The 23798-nt window shown below is 40.4% G+C and overlaps 1 protein-coding gene across 5 annotated transcripts in view; it reads left to right on the top strand.

Moving 5' to 3' along the window:
* LOC139753333 (glutamate-gated chloride channel-like) overlaps positions 1–23798 on the top strand; it is a 258340-nt gene that overhangs the window by 9695 nt on the left and 224847 nt on the right. The window contains exon 2 of one of the 5 annotated variants that reach the window (XM_071669680.1): positions 19637–19816. The exons of the other annotated variants lie outside the window; for them this stretch is intronic. The gene's annotated coding sequence lies outside the window, so the exon portion shown is untranslated. The remainder of the gene's footprint in view (positions 1–19636; positions 19817–23798) is intronic. 5 annotated transcript variants of the gene reach the window in all.

The following is a 23798-nucleotide window of genomic DNA, read 5'->3' as shown; positions in this document are numbered from 1 at the left end:
CAGTCTCTAGCTGTCATGTAATAATGCACCGAAACCACAGCTCCCTTTCCACATCCAGGCCCCACACACTTTGCATGGTTTACCCCAGACGCTTCACATGCCCTGGTTCAATCCATTGACAGCACGTCGACCCCGGTATACCACATCGTTCCAATTCACTCTATTCCTTGCACGCCTTTCACCCTCCTGTATGTTCAGGCCCCGATCACTCAAAAGCTTTTTCACTCCATCTTTCCACCTTCAATTTGGTCTCCCACTTCTCGTTCCCTCCACCTCTGACACATATATCCTCTTGGTCAATCTTTCCCCACTCATTCTCTCCATGTGACCAAACCATTTCAAAACACCCTCTTCTGCTCTCTCAACCACACTCTTTTTATTTCAACACATCTATCTCACCTTTACATTACTTACTCGATCAAACCACCTCACACCACATATTGTCCTCAAACATCTCATTTCCAGCACATCCACCCTCCTCCGCACAACTCTATCCATAGCCCACGCCTCGCAACCATACAACATTGTTGGAACCACTATTCCTTCAAACATACCCATTTTTGCTTTCCGAGATAATGTTCTCGACTTCCAAACATTCTTCAAGGCTCCCAGAATTTTCGCCCCCTCCCCCACTTTATGATTCACTTCCGCTTCCATGGTTCCATCCGCTGCCAGGTCCACTCCCAGATATCTAAAACACATCACTTCCTCCAGCTTTTCTCCATTCAAACTTACCTCCCAATTTACTTGACCCTCAACCCTACTGTCCCTAATAACCTTGCTCTTATTCACATTTACTCTTAACTTTCTTCTTTCACACACTTTACCAAACTCAGTCACTACCTTCTGCAGTTTCTCACATGAATCAGCCATCAGCGCTATATCATCAGCGAACAACAACTGACTCACTTCCCAAGCTCTCTCATCCACAACAGACTGCATACTTGCCCCTCTTTCCAAAACTCTTGCATTCACCTCCCTGACAACCCCATCCATAAACAAATTAAACAACCATGGAGACATCACACACCCCTGCCGCAATCCCACATTCACTGAGAACCAATCACTTTCCTCTCTTCCTACACGAACACATGCCTTACATCCTCGATAAAAACTTTTCACTGCTTCTAACAACTTGCCTCCCACACCATATATTCTTAATACCTTCCACAGAGCATCTCTATCAACTCTATCATATGCCTTCTCCAGATCCATAAATGCTACATACAAATCCATTTGTTTTTCTAAGTATTTCTCGCATACATTCTTCAAAGCAAACACCTGATCCACACATCCTCTGCCACTTCTGAAACCACACTGCTCTTCCCCAATCTGACGCTCTGTACATGCCTTCACCCTCTCAATCAATACCCTCCCATATAATTTACCAGGAATACTCAACAAACTTATACCTCTGTAATTTGAGCACTCACTCTTATCCCCTTTGCCTTTGTACAGTGGCATTATGCAAGCATTCCGCCAATCCTCAGGCACCTCACCATGAATCATATATACATTAAATAACCTTACCAACCAGTCAACAATACAGTCACCCCCTTTTTTAATAAATTCCACTGAAATGCCATCCAAACCTGCTGCTTTGCCGGCTTTCATCTTCCGTAAAGCTTTTACTACCTCTTCTCTATTTACCAAATCATTTTCCCTAACCCTCACATTTTGCACACCACCTCGACCAAGACACCCCACATCTGCCACTCTATCATCAAACACATTCAACAAACCTTCAAAATACTCACTCCATCTCCTTCTCACATCACCACTACTTGTTATCACCTCCCCATTTGCCCCCTTCACTGAAGTTCCCATTTGCTCCATTGTCTTACGTACTTTATTTATCTCCTTCCAAAACATCTTTTTATTCGCCCTGAAATCTAATGATACTCTCTCACCCCAACTCTCATTTGCCCTCTTTTTCACCTCTTGCACCTTTCTCTTGACCTCCTGCCTCTTTCTTTTATACCTCTCCCACTCATTTGCATTTTTTCCCTGCAAAAATCGTTCAAATGCCTCTCTCTTCTCTTTCACTTATAATCTTACTTCTTCATTCCACCACTCACTACCTTTTCTAATCAACCCACCTCCCACGCTTCTCATGCCACAAGCATCTTTTGCGCAATCCATCACTGATTCCCTAAATACATCCCATTCCTCCCCAACTCCCCTTACCTCCTTTGTTCTCACCTTTTTCCATTCTGTACTCAGTCTCTCCTGGTACTTCCTCATACAAGTCTCCTTCCCAAGCTCACTTACTCTCACCACTCTCTTCACCCCAACATTCTCTCTTCTTTTCTGAAAACCCCCACAAATCTTCACCTTTGCTTCCACAAGATAATGATCAGACATCCCTACAGTTGCACCTCTCAGCACATTAACATCCAAAAGTCTCTCTTTCGCGCGTCTATCAATTAACACGTAATCCAATAACGCTCTCTGGCCATCTCTCCTACTTACATACGTATACTTATGTATATCTCGCTTTTTAAACCGGGTATTCCCAATCACCAGTCCTTTTTCAGCACATAAATAGGAAACAACTATTCGAAATACAAGTACTATTATACAGTCCCTTAGCCTAGCGGTTAACATGCCTGCCTCTTGCACAAGGGGTCCCAGGTTCGATCCTGGCTGATGGAGCTTTGTATGTTCTATGGAGGTGCGCGTTCGTACACACTTTATTCGTATTCATATAACTCCGCGTTTACAGTCAGGTTCGGTAAAACGCTATCAGCTGGCTATGTGTTCTGTTCGGAAACAACCGATAGACCCCGTTGCTCACCATAGCGAGACGAAGGGTATTCGAGTACTTGTATTTCGAATAGTTGTTTCCTATTATACAGTCCCTTAGCCTAGCGGTTAGCATGCCTGCCTCTTGCACAAGGGGTCCCAGGTTCGATCCTGGCTGATGGAGCTTTGTATGTTCTATGGAGGTGCGCGTTCATATACACTTTATTCGTGTATATATATATATATATATATATGTATATATATATATATATATATATATATATATATATATATATATATTCCTATTAGTCCACTGGGGAAATGAAACACGATAAGTTCCGAAGTGCACTTTCGTGTAATAATCACATCATCAGGGGAGACACAAGAGAGAAATATAAGACAGTTGATATACATCGAAGAGACAAAGCTAGGAGACCATTTGGTAAACATGTGATTGATCACGCGCAAAATTGTGATCCTTTCCAATATACATGAATATATATATATATATATATATATATATATATATATATATATATATATATATATATATATATATATATATATATATATATATATATATATATATATATATATATATATATATATATAGGTAGTATGTTTGAGGAAAGGAACCTGGATGTTTTGGCTCTGAGTGAAACGAATCTCAAGGGTAAAGGGGAAGAGTGGTTTGGGAATGTCTTGGGAGTAAAGTCAGGGGTTAGTGAGAGGACAAGAGCAAGGGAAGGAGTAGCAGTACTCCTGAAACAGGAGTTGTGGAAGTATGTGATAGAATGTAAGAAGGTAAATTCTCGATTAATATGGGTAAAACTGAAAGTTGATGGAGAGAGATGGGTGATCATTGGTGCATATGCACCTGGGCATGAGAAGAAAGATCATGAGAGGCAAGTGTTTTGGGAGCAGCTGAATGAGTGTGTTAGTGGTTTTGATGCACGAGACCGGGTTATAGTGTTGGGTGATTTGAATGCAAAGGTGAGTAATGTGGCAGTTGAGGGAATAATTGGTATACATGGGGTGTTCAGTGTTGTAAATGGAAATGGTGGAGAGCTTGTAGATTTATGTGCTGAAAAAGGACTGATGATTGGGAATACCTGGTTTAAAAAGCGAGATATACATGAGTATACTTATGTAAGTAGGAGAGATGGCCAGAGAGCGTTATTGGATTACGTGTTAATTGACAGGCGCGCGAAAGAGAGACTTTTGGATGTTAATGTGCTGAGAGGTGCAACTGGAGGGATGTCTGATCATTATCTTGTGGAGGCTAAGGTGAAGATTTGTATGGGTTTCCAGAAAAGAAGAGTGAATGTTGGGGTGAAGAGGGTGGTGAGAGTAAGTGAGCTTGGGAAGGAGACTTGTGTGAGGAAGTACCAGGAGAGACTGAGTACAGAATGGAAAAAGGTGAGAACAATGGAAGTAAGGGGAGTGGGGGAGGAATGGGATGTATTTAGGGAATCAGTGATGGATTGCGCAAAAGATGCTTGTGGCATGAGAAGAGTGGGAGGTGGGTTGATTAGAAAGGGTAGTGAGTGGTGGGATGAAGAAGTAAGAGTATTAGTGAAAGAGAAGAGAGAGGCATTTGGATGATTTTTGCAGGGAAAAAATGAAATTGAGTGGGAGACGTATAAAAGAAAGAGACAGGAGGTCAAGAGAAAGGTGCAAGAGGTGAAAAAAAGGGCAAATGAGAGTTGGGGTGAGAGACTATCATTAAATTTTAGGGAGAATAAAAAGATGTTCTGGAAGGAGGTAAATAAAGTGCGTAAGACAAGGGAGCAAATGGGAACTTCAGTGAAGGGCGCAAATGGGGAGGTGATAACAAGTAGTGGTGATGTGAGAAGGAGATGGAGTGAGTATTTTGAAGGTTTGTTGAATGTGTTTGATGATAGAGTGGCAGATATATTGTGTTTTGGTCGAGGTGGTGTGCAAAGTGAGAGGGTTAGGGAAAATGATTTGGTACACAGAGAAGAGGTAGTAAAAGCTTTGCGGAAGATGAAAGCCGGCAAGGCAGCAGGTTTGGATGGTATTGCAGTGGAATTTATTAAAAAAGTGGGTGACTGTATTGTTGACTGGTTGGTAAGGTTATTTAATATATGTATGACTCATGGTGAGGTGCCTGAGGATTGGCGGAATGCGTGCATAGTGCCATTGTACAAAGGCAAAGGGGATAAGAGTGAGTGCTCAAATTACAGAGGTATAAGTTTGTTGAGTATTCCTGGCAAATTGTATGGGAGGGTATTGATTGAGAGGGTGAAGGCATGTACAGAGCATCAGATTGGGGAAGAGCAGTGTGGTTTCAGAAGTGGTAGAGGATGTGTGGATCAGGTGTTTGCTTTGAAGAATGTATGTGAGAAATACTTAGAAAAGCAAATGGATTTGTATGTAGCATTTATGGATCTGGAGAAGGTATATGATAGAGTTGATAGAGATGCTCTGTGGAAGGTATTAAGAATATATGGTGTGGGAGGCAAGTTGTTAGAAGCAGTGAAAAGTTTTTATCGACGATGTAAGGAATGTGTACGTGATTGGTTCTCAGTGAATGTAGGTTTGCGGCAGGGGTGTGTGATGTCTCCATGGTTGTTTAATTTGTTTATGGATGGGGTTGTTAGGGAGGTGAATGCAAGAGTTTTGGAAAGAGGGGCAAGGATGAAGTCTGTTGGGGATGAGAGAGCTTGGGAAGTGAGTCAGTTGTTGTTCGCTGATGATACAGCGCTGATGGCTGATTCATGTGAGAAACTGCAGAAGCTGGTGACTGAGTTTGGTAAAGTGTGTGAAAGAAGAAAGTTAAGAGTAAATGTGAATAAGAGCAAGGTTATTAGGTACAGTAGGGTTGAGGGTCAAGTCAATTGGGAGGTGAGTTTGAATGGAGAAAAACTGGAGGAAGTGAAGTGTTTTAGATATCTGGGAGTGGATCTGGCAGCGGATGGAAACATGGAAGCGGAAGTGGATCATAGGGTGGGGGAGGGGGCGAAAATTCTGGGAGCCTTGAAGAATGTGTGGAAGTCGAGAACATCATCTCGGAAAGCAAAAATGGGTATGTTTGACGGAATAGTGGTTCCAACAATGTTGTATGGTTGCGAGGCGTGGACTATGGATAGAGTTGTGCGCAGGAGGATGGATGTGCTGGAAATGAGATGTTTGAGGACAATGTGTGGTGTGAGGTGGTTTGATCGAGTAAGTAACGTAAGGGTAAGAGAGATGTGTGGAAATAAAAAGAGCGTGGTTGAGAGAGCAGAATAGGGTGTTTTGAAATGGTTTGGTCACATGGAGAGAATGAGTGAGGAAAGATTGACCAAGAGGATATATGTGTCGGAGGTGGAGGGAACGAGGAGAAGAGGGAGACCAAATTGGAGGTGGAAAGATGGAGTGAAAAAGATTTTGTGTGATCGGGGCCTGAACATGCAGGAGGGTGAAAGGAGGGCAAGGAATAGAGTGAATTGGAGCGATGTGGTATACCGGGGTTGACGTGCTGTCAGTGGATTGAATCAAGGCATGTGAAGCGTCTGGGGTAAACCATGGAAAGCTGTGTAGGTATGTATATTTGCGTGTGTGGACGTATGTATATACATGTGTATGGGGGTGGGTTGGGCCATTTCTTTCGTCTGTTTCCTTGCGCTGCCTCGCAAACGCGGGAGACAGCGTCAAAGCAAAAAAAAAAAAAAAAAAATATATATATATATATATATATATATATATATATATATATATATATATATATATATATATATATATATATATATATGTATATATATATATATATATATATATATATATATATATATATATATATACATATATATATATATATATATATATATATATATATATATATATATATATATATATATATATATATATATATATATATATATATATATATGTGTGTGTATGTATATTGGAAAGAATCACAATTTTGCGCGTGATCTAGTATTTTCCTGTGTCCACGGGGAAAAAGAAGCACAATAAGTTCTCAAGTGCATTTTCGTGTAATAATCACATCATCAGGGGAGACACAAGGCATGTGAAGCGTCTGGGGTAAACCATGGAAAGCTGTGTAGGTATGTATATTTGCGTGTGTGGACGTATGTATATACATGTGTATGGGGGTGGGTTGGGCCATTTCTTTCGTCTGTTTCCTTGCGCTGCCTCGCAAACGCGGGAGACAGCGTCAAAGCAAAAAAAAAAAAAAAAAAAAAATATATATATATATATATATATATATATATATATATATATATATATATATATATATATATATATATATATGTATATATATATATATATATATATATATATATATATATATATATATATATATATATATATATATATATATATATATATATATATATATATATATATATATATGTGTGTGTGTATGTATATTGGAAAGAATCACAATTTTGCGCGTGATCTAGTATTTTCCTGTGTCCACGGGGAAAAAGAAGCACAATAAGTTCTCAAGTGCATTTTCGTGTAATAATCACATCATCAGGGGAGACACAAGAGAGAAATATAACAGTCAGTTGACATACAACGAAGAGACGTAACTAGGACGCCTTTAGTAAACATGTGATTGTCCAAGACAGACAACGAGCGTACCATAAACTCATGAGGACAAGAAGGTGAATTGTTTACAAATTTTATCAACAATAAAGTTATCTAATTTGTATAGACCTTCACTAATATTAAGGTTATAATTCTTTGAGTTTTTGATGATAGAAAATTCAGTGATATTTCTCGTGGAGTTAGAGTTAATAACTCCAGTTAATACAATGATCATAGTTTTTAACGTAATTAAACAAGACATTTGATTCTTGTCCTGTTCTTATACTATATTCATGCTGCTTAAGTCTAACAGAAAGATCCTTGCCAGTCTGCCCAACATAAAACTTATTGCAGTCTCTACATGGTACTTTATAAATGCACCCAGAAGAATTTTCTGGTGAGTTCTCGATTAAGATATTCTTTATAGTATTATTATTGCTGAAGGCAACATTTACATTAAAGGATTTAAGCAACATGGGAATTTGGTTTCGGTACGTTGATGATGTTCTGTGTTTGGCCAAGAAATGAAAATCTACAAATATTTCTCCCCTTACATAACAATCTGGTACCTTCCATCAAATTTACTGTAGAAAATGAAAATAATGGTATGTTACCGTTTCTAGATTGCATGATCCCATAGGCAAGGAAACAAGTTTAAGTTTAGCATGTACAGAAACCTACAATGTATGCTCACATATCCATTACTACTCATCTCAACATGACAGAGTTAGATTATCATCATTTCAGTTGATGCTCCTTAGGGCATTACGTATTTGTAGCCCAGAGTATATTGATCATCAGTTTGAGAATTTATATTCTATTGGATATAAGTTAAAGAACACTAGATCTTCCATTGATAAATTCCTTAAGTTAGCAAAGAAGTCATTTTATAGAGTTGAGCCCAAACGTCCCATTGACACCAAGAATCTTTTAGTTCTCCCTTTTGATAATAATTTTACTTTACCTTCGCATGTTGCTTAAATCCTTTAATGTAAATGTTGCCTTTAGCAACAAAAATACTATAAAGAATATCTTAATCGGGAACTTACCAGAAAATTCTCCTGGCTGCATCTATAAAGTGCCATGTAGAAATTGCGATAAGTTTTATGTTGGGCAGACTGGTAAGGATTTTTCTGTTACACTTACGCAACATGAATATAGTATAAGAACAGGACAAGAATCAAATGCCTTGTTTAATCACATCAAAAACTATGATTATTGTATTGACTGCAGTAATGCCATCTCAGTTATCAACTCTAACTCTATTACCACAAGAAATATCGTTGAATCTTCTATTACTTAATACGCAAAGAATTATAATCAAATATTAATGAAGGTCTATATAAACTAGATAACTTTATTGTTGATAAAATTTATAAACAATTTATCTTGTCCACATAATGAGCTTATGAAACGCTCGTTGTCTGTCCTGGACAATCACATGTTTACCAAATGGTGTCCTAGCTTCGTCTCTTCGATATATATCAACTGACTGTTATATTTCTCTCTTGTGTCCCCCCTGATGATGTGATTATTACACGAAAGTGCACTTGGGAACTTTTCGTGTTTCATTTTCCCCGTGGACTCATAGGAATATATATATATATATATATATATATATATATATATATATATATATATATATATATATATATATATATAGATATAGATATATATATATATATATATATATATATATATATATATATATATATATATATATATATATATATATATACATATATATATATATATATATATATATATATATATATATATATATATATATATATATATATATATATATATATATATATATATATATATATATATATATATTGTATTTACTGTCGAGAAGATTCATATGGATACATACCACACTGGGGAGCATTTCCAAATCTGGGCTGGGTGGTGAATATTCATACATCCCCTGCCAACAATGGGCCTGATACCTGTACATCAGATTCTCCAGATGAAGGTAATAGGATCTGATTCAAGTTGCCTCCGGACTTGAGTGTAGTCGAGTTATTCACAACACCTGTCGTATAACTCACAACACTTGTATGGTCTTCACGTGCGGGCGCAACTGCCGCTAGTTGTGGCATATTCTAAGACCAGGTGCAGTTCAGCGTGGTGATGATTTTGCCTTATAAGCAGATGATCCAAATCAGCGTACGTTCATGTGTATTTTGAATATATATATATATATATATATATATATATATATATATATATATATATATATATATATATATATATATATATATATATATATATATATATATATATCTGTTTCCCTTTTTAGAAAGTTAAAATACAAGGAGGGGAGGGTTTCTAGCCGCCGCTCCCGTCCCCTTTAGTCGCCTTCTACGACACGTGAGGAATGCGTGGGAAGTATTCTTTCTCCCCTATCCCCTGGGATAGGGTGGGGGAGGGGGCGAAAATTCTGGAAGCCTTGAAGAATGTTTGGAAGTTGAGAACGATTATCTCGGAAAGCAAAAATGGTTATGTTTGAAGGAATAGTGGTTCCAAAAATGTTGTATGGTTGCGAGGCATGGGCAATGGATGGAGTTGTGCGCAGGAGGGTGGATGTGCTGGAAATGAGATGTTTGAGGACAATATGTGGTGTGAGGTGGTTTGATCGAGTAAGTAATGTAAGGGTAAGAGACATGTGTGGAAATGAAACGAGTGTGGTTGAAAGAGCAGAAGTGGGTGTTTTGAAATGGTTTGGGCACATGGAGAGAATGAGTGAGGAAAGATTGACCAAGAGGATTTATGTGTTGGAGGTGGAGGGAGCGAGGAGAAGTGGAAGACCAAATTGGAGGTGGAAAGATGGAGTGAAAAAGATTTTGAGTGGTTGGGGCCTGAATATGCAGGAGGGTGAAAGGCGTGCAAGGAATAGAGTGAATTGGAATGATGTGGTATACCGGGGTCGACGCGCTGTCAATGGATTGAACCAGGGCATGTGAAGCGTCTGGGGTAAACCATGGATGTGGGGCCTGGATGTGGAAAGGGAGCTGTGGTTTCGGTGCATCATTACATGACAGCTAGAGACTGAATGTGAACGAATGGGGCCTCTGTTGTCTTTTCCTAGCGCTATCTCGCACACCTGAGGGGGGAATGGGTTGTTATTCCATGTGTGGCGAGTTGGCAATGGGAATAAATAAAGGCAGACAGTATGAATTATGTACATGTGTATATATGTATATGTCTGTGTGTGTATATATATGTATACATTGAGATGTATAGGTATGTGTATTTGCGTGTGTGGACGTGTATGTATATACATGTGTATGTGGGTGGGTTGGGCCATTCTTTCGTCTGTTTCCTTGCGCTACCTCGCTAACGCGGGAGACAGCAACAAAGCAAAATAAATGAATATATAAATATTATATATATATATATATATATATATATATATATATATATATATATATATATATATATATATATATATATATATATATATATATATCTTGGAAAGCAAAAATGGGTATGTTTGAAGGAATGGTGGTTCCAACAACGTTATATGGTTGCGAGGCGTGGGCTATAGATAGAGTTGTGCGGAGGAGGGTGGATGTGCTAGAAATGAGATGTGTGAGGACAGTTTGTGGTGTGTGGTGGTTTGATCAGGTAAGTAATAATAGGGTAAGAGAGATGTTGGTGATAAAAAGAGTGTACTTGGGAGGGCAGAAGAAGGTGTTTTCAGATGGTTTGGTCGCATGGAGAGAATGAGTGAGGAAAGATTGACAAAGAGGATATATGTGTCAGAGGTGGAGGGAACGAGGAGAAGTGGGAGACCAAATTGAAGGTGGAAAGATGGGGTGAAAAAGATTTTGAGTGATCGGGGCCTGAACATGCAGGAGGGTTAAAGGCGTGCAAGGAATAGAGTGAACTGGAACGATGTGGTATACTGGGGTCGACGTGCTGTCAATGGAATAAACCAGGGTATGTGAAGCGTCTGGGGTAAACCATGGAAAGTTTTTTTGGGCCCGGATGTGGAAAGGGAGCTGTGGCTTCGGTGCATTATTACATGACAGCTAGAGACTGAGTGTGAACGAATGTGGCCTTTGTTGTCTTTTCCTAGCGCTACCTCGTGCACATGCGGGGGGAGAGGGGTTGTTCATTTCATGTGTGGCGGAGTGGCGACGGGAATGAATAAGGGCAGACAGTATGAATTACGCACATGTGTATATATGTATATGTCTATGTGTGTATATATATGTATACGTTGAGGTGCATAGGTATGCATATGTGCGTGTGTGGACGTGTATGTATATACATGTGTGTGTGGGTGGGTTGTGCTATTCTTTCGTCTGTTTCCTTGCGCTACCTCGCTAACGCGGGAGACAGCGACAAAGTATATATATATATATATATATATATATATATATATATATATATATATATATATATATATATATATATATATATATATATATATATATATATATATATATATATCTTTCTCTTTCATACTATTCGCCATTTCCCGCATTAGCGAGGTAGCGCTAAGAACAGAGGACTGGGCCTTAGAGGAAATATCCTCACCTGGCCCCCTTCTCTGTTCCTCCTTTTGGAAAATTAAAAAAAAAAAAAAGAGAGGGGAGGATTTCCAGCCACCCGCTCCCTCCCCTTTTAGTCGCCTTCTACGACACGCAGGGAATACGTGGGAAGTATTCTTTCTCCCCTATCCCCAGGGATAGTATATATATATATATATATATTCCCTTGGGATAGGGGAGAAAGAATACTTCCCACGTATTCCCTGCGTGTCGTAGAAGGCGACTAAAAGGGGAGGGAGCGGGGGGCTGGAAATCCTCCCCTCTCGTTTTTTTTTAATTTTCCAAAAGAAGGAACAGAGAATTGGGCCAGGTGAGGGTATTCCCTCAAAGGCCCAGTCCTCTGTTCTTAACGCTACCTCGCTAATGCGGGAAATGGCGAATAGTTTGAAAGAAAGAAAAAGAATATATATATATATATATATATATATATATATATATATATATATATATATATATATATATATATATATATATATATATATATATATATATATATATATATATATATATATATATATATATATATATATATATATACATTACCTTACCTTACTTTACATTTCTACCCTGGGAGTGCTTTTGCCCGATATAAGTCTCACGCAGCGCACAACAAGTTGGCCAAGTCCACAGGTTGAACAGCGCAGTGATGCGTTGTGTTTGTCTGTGTGGGGAGAGCGCGGTGGTAACAGATTTATCACAAGTGAAACATCTATGCTGGACACACACACACACACACACACACACACACACACACACACACACACACACATATTCCAGATGATAAAGACGTAGAGTGAGATAAACTCCGTTCGTATCGCCAGCCATGATATAGGAGGGAGCTGGGCAAGGAGAGGGACAAGGGTGATGAAATAATCTCCCAAGACTCACATATCACTTGTATATTACATGCTTGTGATTTATACGAGTGTGTATACCTGGACTACGTCTGTATGAGGTCACACCGCGAGTGGAGAATCACCATCAGCGAGGCTGCATCATCATCAATCATCAATTATCATCATTATCATCATCATCATCAGGAACAAACGAACATTTACACATATCCAATATGTAGTATCACGTGTTATGTACCGAAACCAGATATTGCCATCGATAACCAAGCACACCACAGATTACTACTGTATACGGGTTACCTTGAATGCTTCATTTGCCCAGAAACCCAGTAATGATACGTCGCGTCCTATATACCATAACTCTCCAACTCATTCTATCTCATACACATCTCTCGCCCTCTTGAATGCCAAAGCTTCGATTCCCCATCGGCTCATTCACTCAATTCTTCCTTCCACTTCTCCTCCATTTTGCTCCCACTATTCCTGACGCAGGACCTTTATCAGTCTCTCTTCTTCATTCATCCCCGCAATACATCTACACCATTTCACCATTCCCTAGTCGACCCTGACAGTCAGACTGCGCCTATAATCACAACTCTCTAAGGCACTGCCATTCCTTACATGATGGGCTTACCTCATACTACACGTCGTCCTCGCAAGTTTCATTTTCATTGCACCCACCAAGACTCGCATTCATACAGCAGTGTCGAGGCCGCTATACCTGCAGCCTTATCTAACGGTGACCTTCCTTTTATGCCTTCCTTGATGCACCCAGGACCTTAGCCGCCTCTCCATCCACCCTATGGGTTACTTTGGCTCCCATGGTTCCACCTGCTGCCACGTCCACTCCCAGGTACCAAGAGCACTCCACTTTCCTCCGTTCCACTCCATTCAAGCTCATGTTCCGACCCTCATCTCTATCACATCCACTTGCTGCATCTCGTTAACTTGCTTTTGTTTGCGTTTATTTTCAACCTCCTCCTTTGACACACTCACCCACACTCTCACCAGATTCTAGAGTCTATATCGCATACGCATATGCTCTTATGTAACATTTTGAGCCACAGAAGTGGAGGTGGTCTGTGGTTTATCAGTCAGTGAGAAAGAGAAACAGAACTGAATATCATTGAGTGTGGATATTAGATACAAATGTATGAAGTATTCGACCATCGTCAAGTCTCGACCACCGCCAAGTCTCGGCCATCGTCAAGTCCTCAACCATCGTCAACTTTCGTCCATCGTCAGGTCCTCAACCATCGTCAACTCTCGTCCACCGTCAGGTCCTCAACCATCATCAACTCTCGTCCATCGTCAGGTCTTCGACCATCGTCAAGTCTCGACCATCGTCAAGTCTCGCCCATCGTCAGGTCCTCGACCATCGTCAACTCTCGACCATCGTCAGCTCCTCAACCATCGTCAAGTCTCGACCATCGTCAGGTCCTCGGCGTCCTCGACCATCGTCGAGGGCGAAAATGAAAAGAGAAGGAAAATAGCAAAAAATATCCAAGAAGACCAAGGCAAGATACACTCTTCATTTGAATATATTTCACATAAATGTCTGGGTGGCGTGGCTTCATCAGCGCCGGCAGAAATGTACAACGGGGAGGGCACCTTGCGCCTCCACCAGCAAGTACTGGCAACTCCAGCAGCGTCAGGAACAACCCCCATCCCCCCAAAAAAAAGCAGCTGCACCAACAACAGCCCCAACAACAGCAGCAGAAGCTTCATCAACAGGCCCTCAACAACAGCACCAGCGGCACCAGAACAGAGCAACAGAGCCAGCAAGGTGTGGCAATGGCAGTAGTTAACCAACGCTGTTTAACCAGGACACAATGAGGAAAAGTTCTACACAGAAAAAAAGAAACTTGATTAGAAATAATCCTTTGTTAATCCATGATTTGAATCACTAAACAACATGCTTTATCTCGTGTTAATCTTCAGGTATAACTTACGTAGATTCAGGTATCAGAAATTCAAACATGAGTCAAATTTTCACACATATCCAGGCATCCGAATGCAATCTGGCGTCAAAACTCACGTGAATCCAGGTATCCGAATTTCTCTCTCTGCTTGAAGCAGCGGACAGTATCAGGAAAGCTCCTCCCTTAAGTCATACAGAGGTATGGTAGCCAGTCAAAGATTCGTCTGTGCATTTCGTGGCATTTATGCAGCCTCATTTACCATCAGGTTCTAAGAGCGCAAATGGTGCCCCGCTGAGGATGGTTTGGTATTTAATCGTAATGGCTTAATAGAGATAGTCTTTTTTTTTTTTTTTGAAACTCCACCCCTTAATAACGAAGCAGAGGAGGGTGCAAGGAGTCGAGGTGAGGTAAGGAGGTGCAGGGCGTTATACTATCGCGTGACCATGTTAGAGTATGAGATGTGCCGGAAAGTGCTTCTGGAATCCTACCAGAGACGAGATAGGACTGATTCAGAATCCTGTTTGAGACAGGCTAAACAAAGGCTCAGAGATAAGGTATAGTCTCAATGTGCCTGCTCGCTGTGGCAGTCAAGATGCTTGCTCAGTGTAGAAGTCAAGATGCTTACCCAGTGTGATCGTAAAGATGCTTGCCCAGTGCAGAAGTCAAGATGCTTGCTCAGTGTGGAAGTAAAGATGTTTGCCCAGTATGAAAGTCAAAATGCCTGCCCAGTGTTGAATGTAAAGATGCCTATTCATTGTAGAAGTCAAGATGCTTGAGCGGTTTGAAAGTAAAGATGTTTGCCCAGTGAGGAAGTGAGATACTTGCTCAGTGTGAAAGTCAAAAGGCTTTTTCGATGCGGAAGTCAAGATGCGTGCTTCTTGCTTACATCAATTTTCTTGTTCACTGTGGAAAACAATGTGCTAACTCGGTGTGGAAGTCAAGAAGGAATCAATAGGTTCGGTAAGAGATAGATCGTTCCTCTTGTTCAAATATACATATTCACAAGAAGTACTCCTCCAAGTACTTGTTTATTGATTTCTTCCCTCATGGACTTTATCATGCGTTTTTTCCCTCGTCTCTCTTATCAGTCATTCTACTAAGTTCATTTTATCCCTTGTGCTCCGTTCTTCTTCAGTTATCTATTTCTCCTCACAACCTCTTTTTATTTATTACCTATACCCTCTATTCCTCCTCCTCCTCCTCTTCCTCTTGCTCCTCCTTCTCCCTCCTCCTCCTCATCATCATCATTTCCCCATGTTGGACTTCCTCTCCAGAAAACTGCAGAAAAAGCTTAAAAACTTCAGCCCGCGTCTTACCGAGCTCGAACGTGGTCAGTTGATAAACAGTATAGCGGTCCAAGAACCCCTTGTTATTTCTTGCTGGGATTACCTCGATCGCTGCCACTGACCACGGCATAGCTTTTGTAGCCTTTGATTAGTAACCTGAAGCCCTGAGACCTGGTCCATCCAAATCTTCTTACCTCACTTTGAAAAAGCTTTCAGATAAAGACACTTGAGAAGGGATAGGATTAGGGTAAAGGATGATCTGTAAGCTTTATATATGAAATGAAAAGATGCGATGAATGTAGAGAAAATATACGTATGTTACACAAGATGTGATACCACCTATGTACCTTTGTGTGTGACGTAGATTATTTTTGTGTGTGTTTTCCTGGGAAGCTTTGTACAGCAAGCCTATTAACCTTTTAACATACACTTGTTATTAGTACTTATTTCATGTAACCTTTTACAAATTCGCTCTTGTGTTATTCTAAGAGTTTCACTGACTGACTGTAACTTATATTCATGACCCTTTGTGTTTACAATTGTTCATGAATTTATGTCATATGCTGAATCTTTATTCTTCTGCTCTTGGTCACTGAGGCATTCAGTCTTTCTTGCGAACATATCTAACTATATTAGTGTTATATTTCACTTCTGATAATCATTTTCTATTTCTTATAAGGATGTTGTATACTAGTATGATCCTGTGAGTTTATTTTTCTTTCCCCTTGAATTCGTAGATTTTTCGTGTCTGTAATTGATTTTCAGTTGTTCATTGAAGTGCATGAGAAGGATAGCCAACAGAAGACCTGATGGTTTGAGATGAGGTAGTCGTCATGTTAAGGGTTACACACATGAAAAGATATCGCATTCATTTGGTATAGTTATCCCTTTACAGTCACTTTAATCTGAGATTTATCTAACGCATTTTCTTTAAGATTTCTCAAAAGTTACAAGACATGGGAGAAGTTCTCAGTTGCATACAATCACGTTCTTGAGACGTACCATATCTTAGCTATATGTGTAATATATATATATATATATATATATATATATATATATATATATATATATATATATATATATATATATATATATATATGTATATGAATAATCGGAAACGTGTAAATAAACGGGTTACACATGATGACTTTGTGCATGACCCAAGGTCTTGAAGTTTAATTTTCTTAACCAACTTCTTATGCATGTTTTGTATGCGTTCCACTGGCATTACTTTCTCAAATTCGTTCTAACCAGAAGAGTTTTGTGGATATGCAGAAATATGTAGTTTGAACTCTAAACTTACTTATGTAGTGGTAGTAGCTGAGTGGTTCTTAGTTCCGCTCTTGAAAAGATAAGGGAATATCAGCAGGGGGATATATAAGCCACTGGGGAAATCAAGATAAGCAACTGTGGAGAGAGTGGGCGAGAGTTGAGGCATGACTAGTGTTGCTGTAGTGTGAGGTGACGAGGACGAGCTGTACCACAGATCTTTTGTTCTCCTTCTAACTATTCCTTTATCTTTTCCATCTATCCCGCCCTCATATTCCTATTTATCCCACATTCTAATTTCTTCCCTGATCCTCTTCCCTTCTAAGGTCCACATCACTCTCCTTCGGATCTTTTTTTTTTTTTTTGAGAAACTTTCTTCTCCCTCTTCCCATTCTTCTCCGCCCGTTGGTCTTTCTATCCCTTTCCCATTTGTCGTCGTCTGGTCCATGACTCCTTCTCTCTCCCCTACCGCCTCCCATCCTATTCCTATCCACCCTCTCTAGTCTTCTCCTACGTCTTCTTACCTCCTGCGCTGCACACACCCGCGTCTTCTCTCCCCCGTCTCCCAAATGAGGTCTTCTTCCCCCTGAGTGCGTACGGTGAACGGGGAAGCTGAAATGGAGGAATACGAAGCCATTCGCATGCTTTCCCCGCGTGTGCCCTTCTCCTCTCCCTGTCTCGCTCCAGCCTCAGCCAGGATAAAACGTAAAAGTATAAACCCACTCGTCTTTTGCCCTTCTCTCCACTCTGCCTCATTCCCTCGTGAAGTGGTTCAAGTGTAAGCTGAGTAGGAGTGAGACGGAGGTCCCCCCCACCTACCTTGTCTCCACTTATACACGCGTGTCGCGAGTGTAGTAAGCTAAAGGGCCTAGGATGACTTGGGGTCCCCCAGCGTCCAAAGGGATCTTGGTGTCTCTTAGGTCCCAAGCTCTCATCAAGGGGATCTGGATTTCTCTTAGAGTCCCATTTTCTCTCCCAGGGGATGCATCTTGGTTAGTTTTGGCTACCCCAGCACCCAGGGGATCTTGCCCTTCTCCCGAGATCCCAACACCCACTTAGGGGATTCTACCCTTTCATGCACACATCAACTTGCTATTCCATTCTGTGAACCTCCCGACTGAGAGATAAGATGATGCAGGGGAATTCAACCGACATTCTAACTGGATGTCGTGGCTTCACCTGGATGTAGATATGGGCATACATACGCGTACACAGCACACACGTATTTCACACTTGTGCCCTCTCCCTCTACACACACACACACACACACACACACACACACACACACACACACACACACACACACACACATACACACACTAATGAGTGTTCCTATATCTGTCTGGACGAGTTCTGATTGTTAAAAGTCAAGATATAGCAATCCACGGACTGTCGCGCATGCTTGAGATCAAACCCGCATATGTTCGAATCCTAGTCGCGGCACCTGGTCCACAGTCCACCCAGCTTTTCATCCATCCCCAGGCGATGGTCCTCAGAATAGGTACCTAGCACAGGATACTGTGTGTGTGTGTGTGTGTGTGTGTGTGTGTGTGTGTGTGTGTGTGTGTGTGTGTGTGTGTGTGTGTGTGGTGTGCCAATATACAGAAAAGCAAAGGCATGCTGCATATATACAAGGGTAAGAGACGAGGTAATACGAGTGTAAAACTCTCTCCCCGTAACACACACAAACAGTAATCATACACACACACACACACACACACACACACACACACACACACACACACACACACACACACACACACACACACACACACATACACACACACGCACATGAGAGCCTCCCATTCATTGGCTATTTTACGCATTCAGTGTATCTTCTAACATCAGTCGCCTCCATGTATTTTCATCATAATCTCACTGCAATCTTAGCCGTAATTTATGATCATGACAGTTTAATTTGCTTTCATCATATCTTGATGAAAGGCTATATGTTTTTTATGTCTAAAATCATGTTCTCTGTTCACACTTACTTGTAGCGGATCATGTGAATACAGTAATACCCCTTTCGTGAGAATCCTTATTGAAGAATTGGGACCTCCAATCCCAATCAATCAGGGGAATTCAGGCATGAACCCCCCAGGTCCCTGTCTAGGACTAGCTACATTGATATCCTAAGTTTTCTGATTCAACAAACTTATGAAATTTTCGTATGAATTATAGCCAACTCTATCAGCGTAACCAACAAATTTTAACTCCCTTCCTCACCAAACTTTTCCTATGAATTATAGCCAACTCCCTCACTGTAACCAACAGATTATAACTCCCTCCCTGAGCAAAGTTATATAGATAGTGTTAAGTCCCATCAAGATAGGATGCAGATCACAACTTAATCTCAAAACAAACTTGTGTGGGCTACACCCTCCTGATACAGTGCCAGATGACAGAGCTTGGCTCCTCTTCTCTCCTCTCAGGCCTGAGTCAATTGAGAACACCCTCTCCACCACCTCCGTCACCACAGCCATCATCATCATCATCACCATCATCATCATCATCATCATCATCAACACCACATCGTCACCAACACGACTATTCTCTTCAAGAACTTGGCCACCGAATCAAACTATGGATTAACAAGCAGCCATCAACAAAAGGTAAAGTTACTGACAAATACCTCTTCTTCTTCTTCTTCTCCTCCTCCTCCTCCTCCTCCTCCTTCTCCTCCTTCTCCTCCTTCTCCTCCTCCTCATCATCACCATCCTTCTTCTTCGTCTTCTTCTACTTCGTCTTCTTCAGAAGAACAGGAAAGAAAGTTTATCCACAAAACATTTTCTCCACCTATTATGCTTCATTACATTAATGTTCATCAAGTATTACTTCCATGAATGATAATCTCTGTGATTGCTTTGAGATTTTATGTTCTCACTGAATAGCATGAATGCTTATATTCATATTCCATATATGCATATATATGGAAGTGCCCCAGAGAGCTAATGGCATTCGATTTCCGAATAACTTTGACTACAAAGTCAATTCTCATGTATAAAGGTATACATACCCGTGTGAAATATCATGATTACCTAATACATATATAGTGGAAAGATGGCTTGGAAAGTGTGTGTGCCTTCTGTCACATACACTCTTCCATTATCGCTTCTATCCCACCATCCTTTCCCCCCGCTCCTTGACGTTGCTACCCCTCTTTCTTTTCTACCAGGTATTGCTTCTGCCCACTGCCTCCTTGTAAGCTCTCTACGCGAGTCCCAACCACAAATATCCCAAGGCCGCGGCAGGTGGGCGGCTGCCGCTTCCCACTGGTTCTGTGAGGAGATTAGCCACACGATGATTAACCGTTAGAGATACCTCCTTCCCATGCACCACAAGTGAGGCCATGGAATTCGCTTCTTTCATTCGTCTTTTTGTCATACTGTATTTTCTTGTGATCTTTAAGAATAAGTTCAACAAACACTTGAGAATCTTAAGGGAGTTTCTTTTATAAGCCCTCTATTCTTTGTTTTTTCAATCATCCAAGATGGGCATGACTACTGCATATCGCTGTCAATATGCAGTATATATATATATATATATATATATATATATATATATATATATATATATATATATATATATATATATATATATATATATATATATATATATATATATATATATATATATATATGGGTTCGAATCCTTGTTGGAGGGCATTATGTGTTCTGTGAAAGAATGCGTTCATATGCATTATATTCGTACAAGGGATAGAGTAAATTGGAACGATGTGGTATACAAGGGGCGACTTGTTGCCAATGGACTGAACCAAGGCTTTTGAAGCGGCCGGGGAAAACCAAGGAGAGGTCTGTGGAGTGTGGCTGTAGATTCAGGACTGTATTTTCGGTGCATTACACACGACAGCTAGAAAATGGGTATAAGCAACTGAAGCCTTTCTTCGCCTGTTCTTGGCGTTACCTCGTTGACGCTGGAAACGGTGGACAAATATGAAAGAAAAAAGTAATATACATTTATGATTTTGTAAATATGTGTGTGTGTGTGTGTGTGTGTGTGTGTGTATGTGTGTGTGTGCCATTGTGTGTGTGTGCGTATGTGTGCGTGTGTGTGAATGTATATGTGTGTGTGCGTATGTGTGTGTGTGTGTGTGTGTGTGTGTGTGTGTGTGTGTGTAATCCATGCTTAAAATCTTAGCCTTAATACTCACGACTGACGTATTTGAACCTGCTAAAAGTTTCCATAGCGTGTTATTAAGTATATATGGAGCCAAATATACTGAATGATTGAGTGATGAATCACAAAAAAATATCTGTGCATCAGCCTCCTCAACTTGTCCTCACAACTTAGAAGAAAAAAAATATCAAACTCCAAATCAACTGCAAAACTCAAAGTATCACATTGGCGAGAGCGAGGAGCTATCCCTGCAGATCATAAGACAAGGGAGGAGGAAGAGGAGGAGGAAATTTACGCCACTACTCGCAAGTGACGTGTATTACGTCATAACCAGAATTTTACGTCATCAGTTTTACGTCATCAGTCTCCCCTGGCCTGAATGAGGGTCATTTGTCTTTATTTATGTGACGATCTGGAAGCAATATCTCTGCAAGATTTTGGGAATATTTGATTTATGGGCGAGTGAAAATTTTTAACCACGCCACCACCACAGTGGGTTTTTGGTTCCTGATGTATGCAATAGAATTTTAGTAGGGTGGTATAACCTGCTTTACACACACACACACACACACACACACACACACACACACACACACACACACACTATATGTATATATATATATATATATATATATATATATATATATATATATATATATATATATATATATATACATAAAATGCTGTGCGGAGGAGGATGGATTGGTTGAAAGTGAAATAATTTGGATTTACGGAGAGGATGAGTGAGGAAAGGTTGACAAAGTGAATGAATGTGTAAGAAGAGGACCTGTTTCCACGTCCCATATTCTAGCAATCTCTTCCCATTTTTTTCCATTAAACTCTCTCATTCTATTAAGTCTTCCCAATTTTCACAAAAGAAATACCTTTTTCCACGCTTTCATACCCATACTACCCCACTCATTGCTCACAAGAGTCCCTCTCTCATCACCTTTTTCACCAGTACCTTTCCTCTTTAATTCCCATTCTCTTGTACTCCTCCCTTACCATATATTGTACACCTTCATTCCCTCCTTCTATCATTACATGTCTTCTGCCTATTCTTATCTACCTTTCCTCCCATCCGTTTCTATCATGCTTTCTCTCCTATCATCCTCATGTTCTATCTTCTCTTCTTTACCTCTCTCCTATTCCCTTCCTTCTCTAAACACATATATTGTTTGCTGTTTATTATCATTCTCTTTTGTTCTTCCTCTTTCTCCTTAGTCTTTTCCCTCTTATATTTCTTTCTTTTAATACCTGTTATTATTCGAGATACTCTGTCTAATATTCGTCTTCTACTGTCTTCCCTCAAATAGGGAAATCAAAACTATTTTTCCTGTCCACCCGAATCCCACAAAGACTCTATGGCTCGTCGTGATAAACCACCACAATTTCAAAGAAACTTTAACTCGCCAGGAGCTCAGACTTTCTCCAGATCTTTTAATCACACCAAAATTCTATGAATGGAAGCCGGGATTAGAGAAATCTTCCGTAATCCGCTTTAATCGCTTTCGCCTCTGATAAGGAAGGGTCGAGGAAATCTGTGAAAGGTGGGTTGTGGTGTTTTAATTCCCTTACACTCGTTCCCCCTACGTAATCATGATGTCATCACTCCCATCTCTACTGCAGCAGAACCTGCTATTTCACCTGCCTTCATCCACACACTCGCTCACTTCTTATCCCTCTAGACAAGAGAACTTTGAATCTATGGTAATTTCTCTGAGGACACTTGCCTCCCTTATACTCCCTTGTTTTTCTTGGATGTGTTGCAGTCATCCTGATAAATATCTCATTTTGGCTGGGTTTCTAAAGAATACCCCAACGGTTTCATCCACTTCTTGGAATCATACCACTAACCACAACTACCACTGGCTTTACCTAGGTCCTGGAAACTCTTCCACCACTGCCATCAACTTTACCCAGTTCCTGGAATCCATTCCACCTCTGCCACAGCCACTATCCACTTCATCCAGTTCCTGGAATCCATTCCACCTCTGCCACAGCCACTATCAACTTCATCCAGTTCCTGGAATCCCTCCTAGTACTACCACCACTACCATCAACTTTAACCAGTTCCTGGAATCCGTTCCACCACCGCCACCACTACCATCAACTTCATCCAGTTCCTGGAATCCATTCCACCTCTGCTACAGCCACTATAAACTTCATCCAGTTCCTGGAATCCATTCCACTTCTGCCACAGCCACTATCAACTTCATCCAGTTCCTGGAATCCCTCCTAGTACTACCACCACTACCATCAACTTCACCCAGTTCCTGGAATCACCCCCACCGCCAAATTCCAGTAATTATCCAACATCTGACTGCCCAGCGCTCGGTATAATTATCCAGAGTAATCACAAACACTAATTTGTCCACAAATTTGTAAGGGGTTAATACGATTAACAAGTTAGTAAAGCAGATACTTCGAATATTATTATCAGTGAACGTTTCTGAT

The sequence above is a fragment of the Panulirus ornatus genome, chromosome 14 (assembly GCF_036320965.1).
Source record: "Panulirus ornatus isolate Po-2019 chromosome 14, ASM3632096v1, whole genome shotgun sequence".
NCBI classification, from domain to species: Eukaryota; Metazoa; Arthropoda; class Malacostraca; order Decapoda; family Palinuridae; genus Panulirus; species Panulirus ornatus.
The sequence above is the reverse complement of the archived record's forward strand: the minus strand, read 5'-3'. Positions and strand labels throughout refer to the sequence as shown.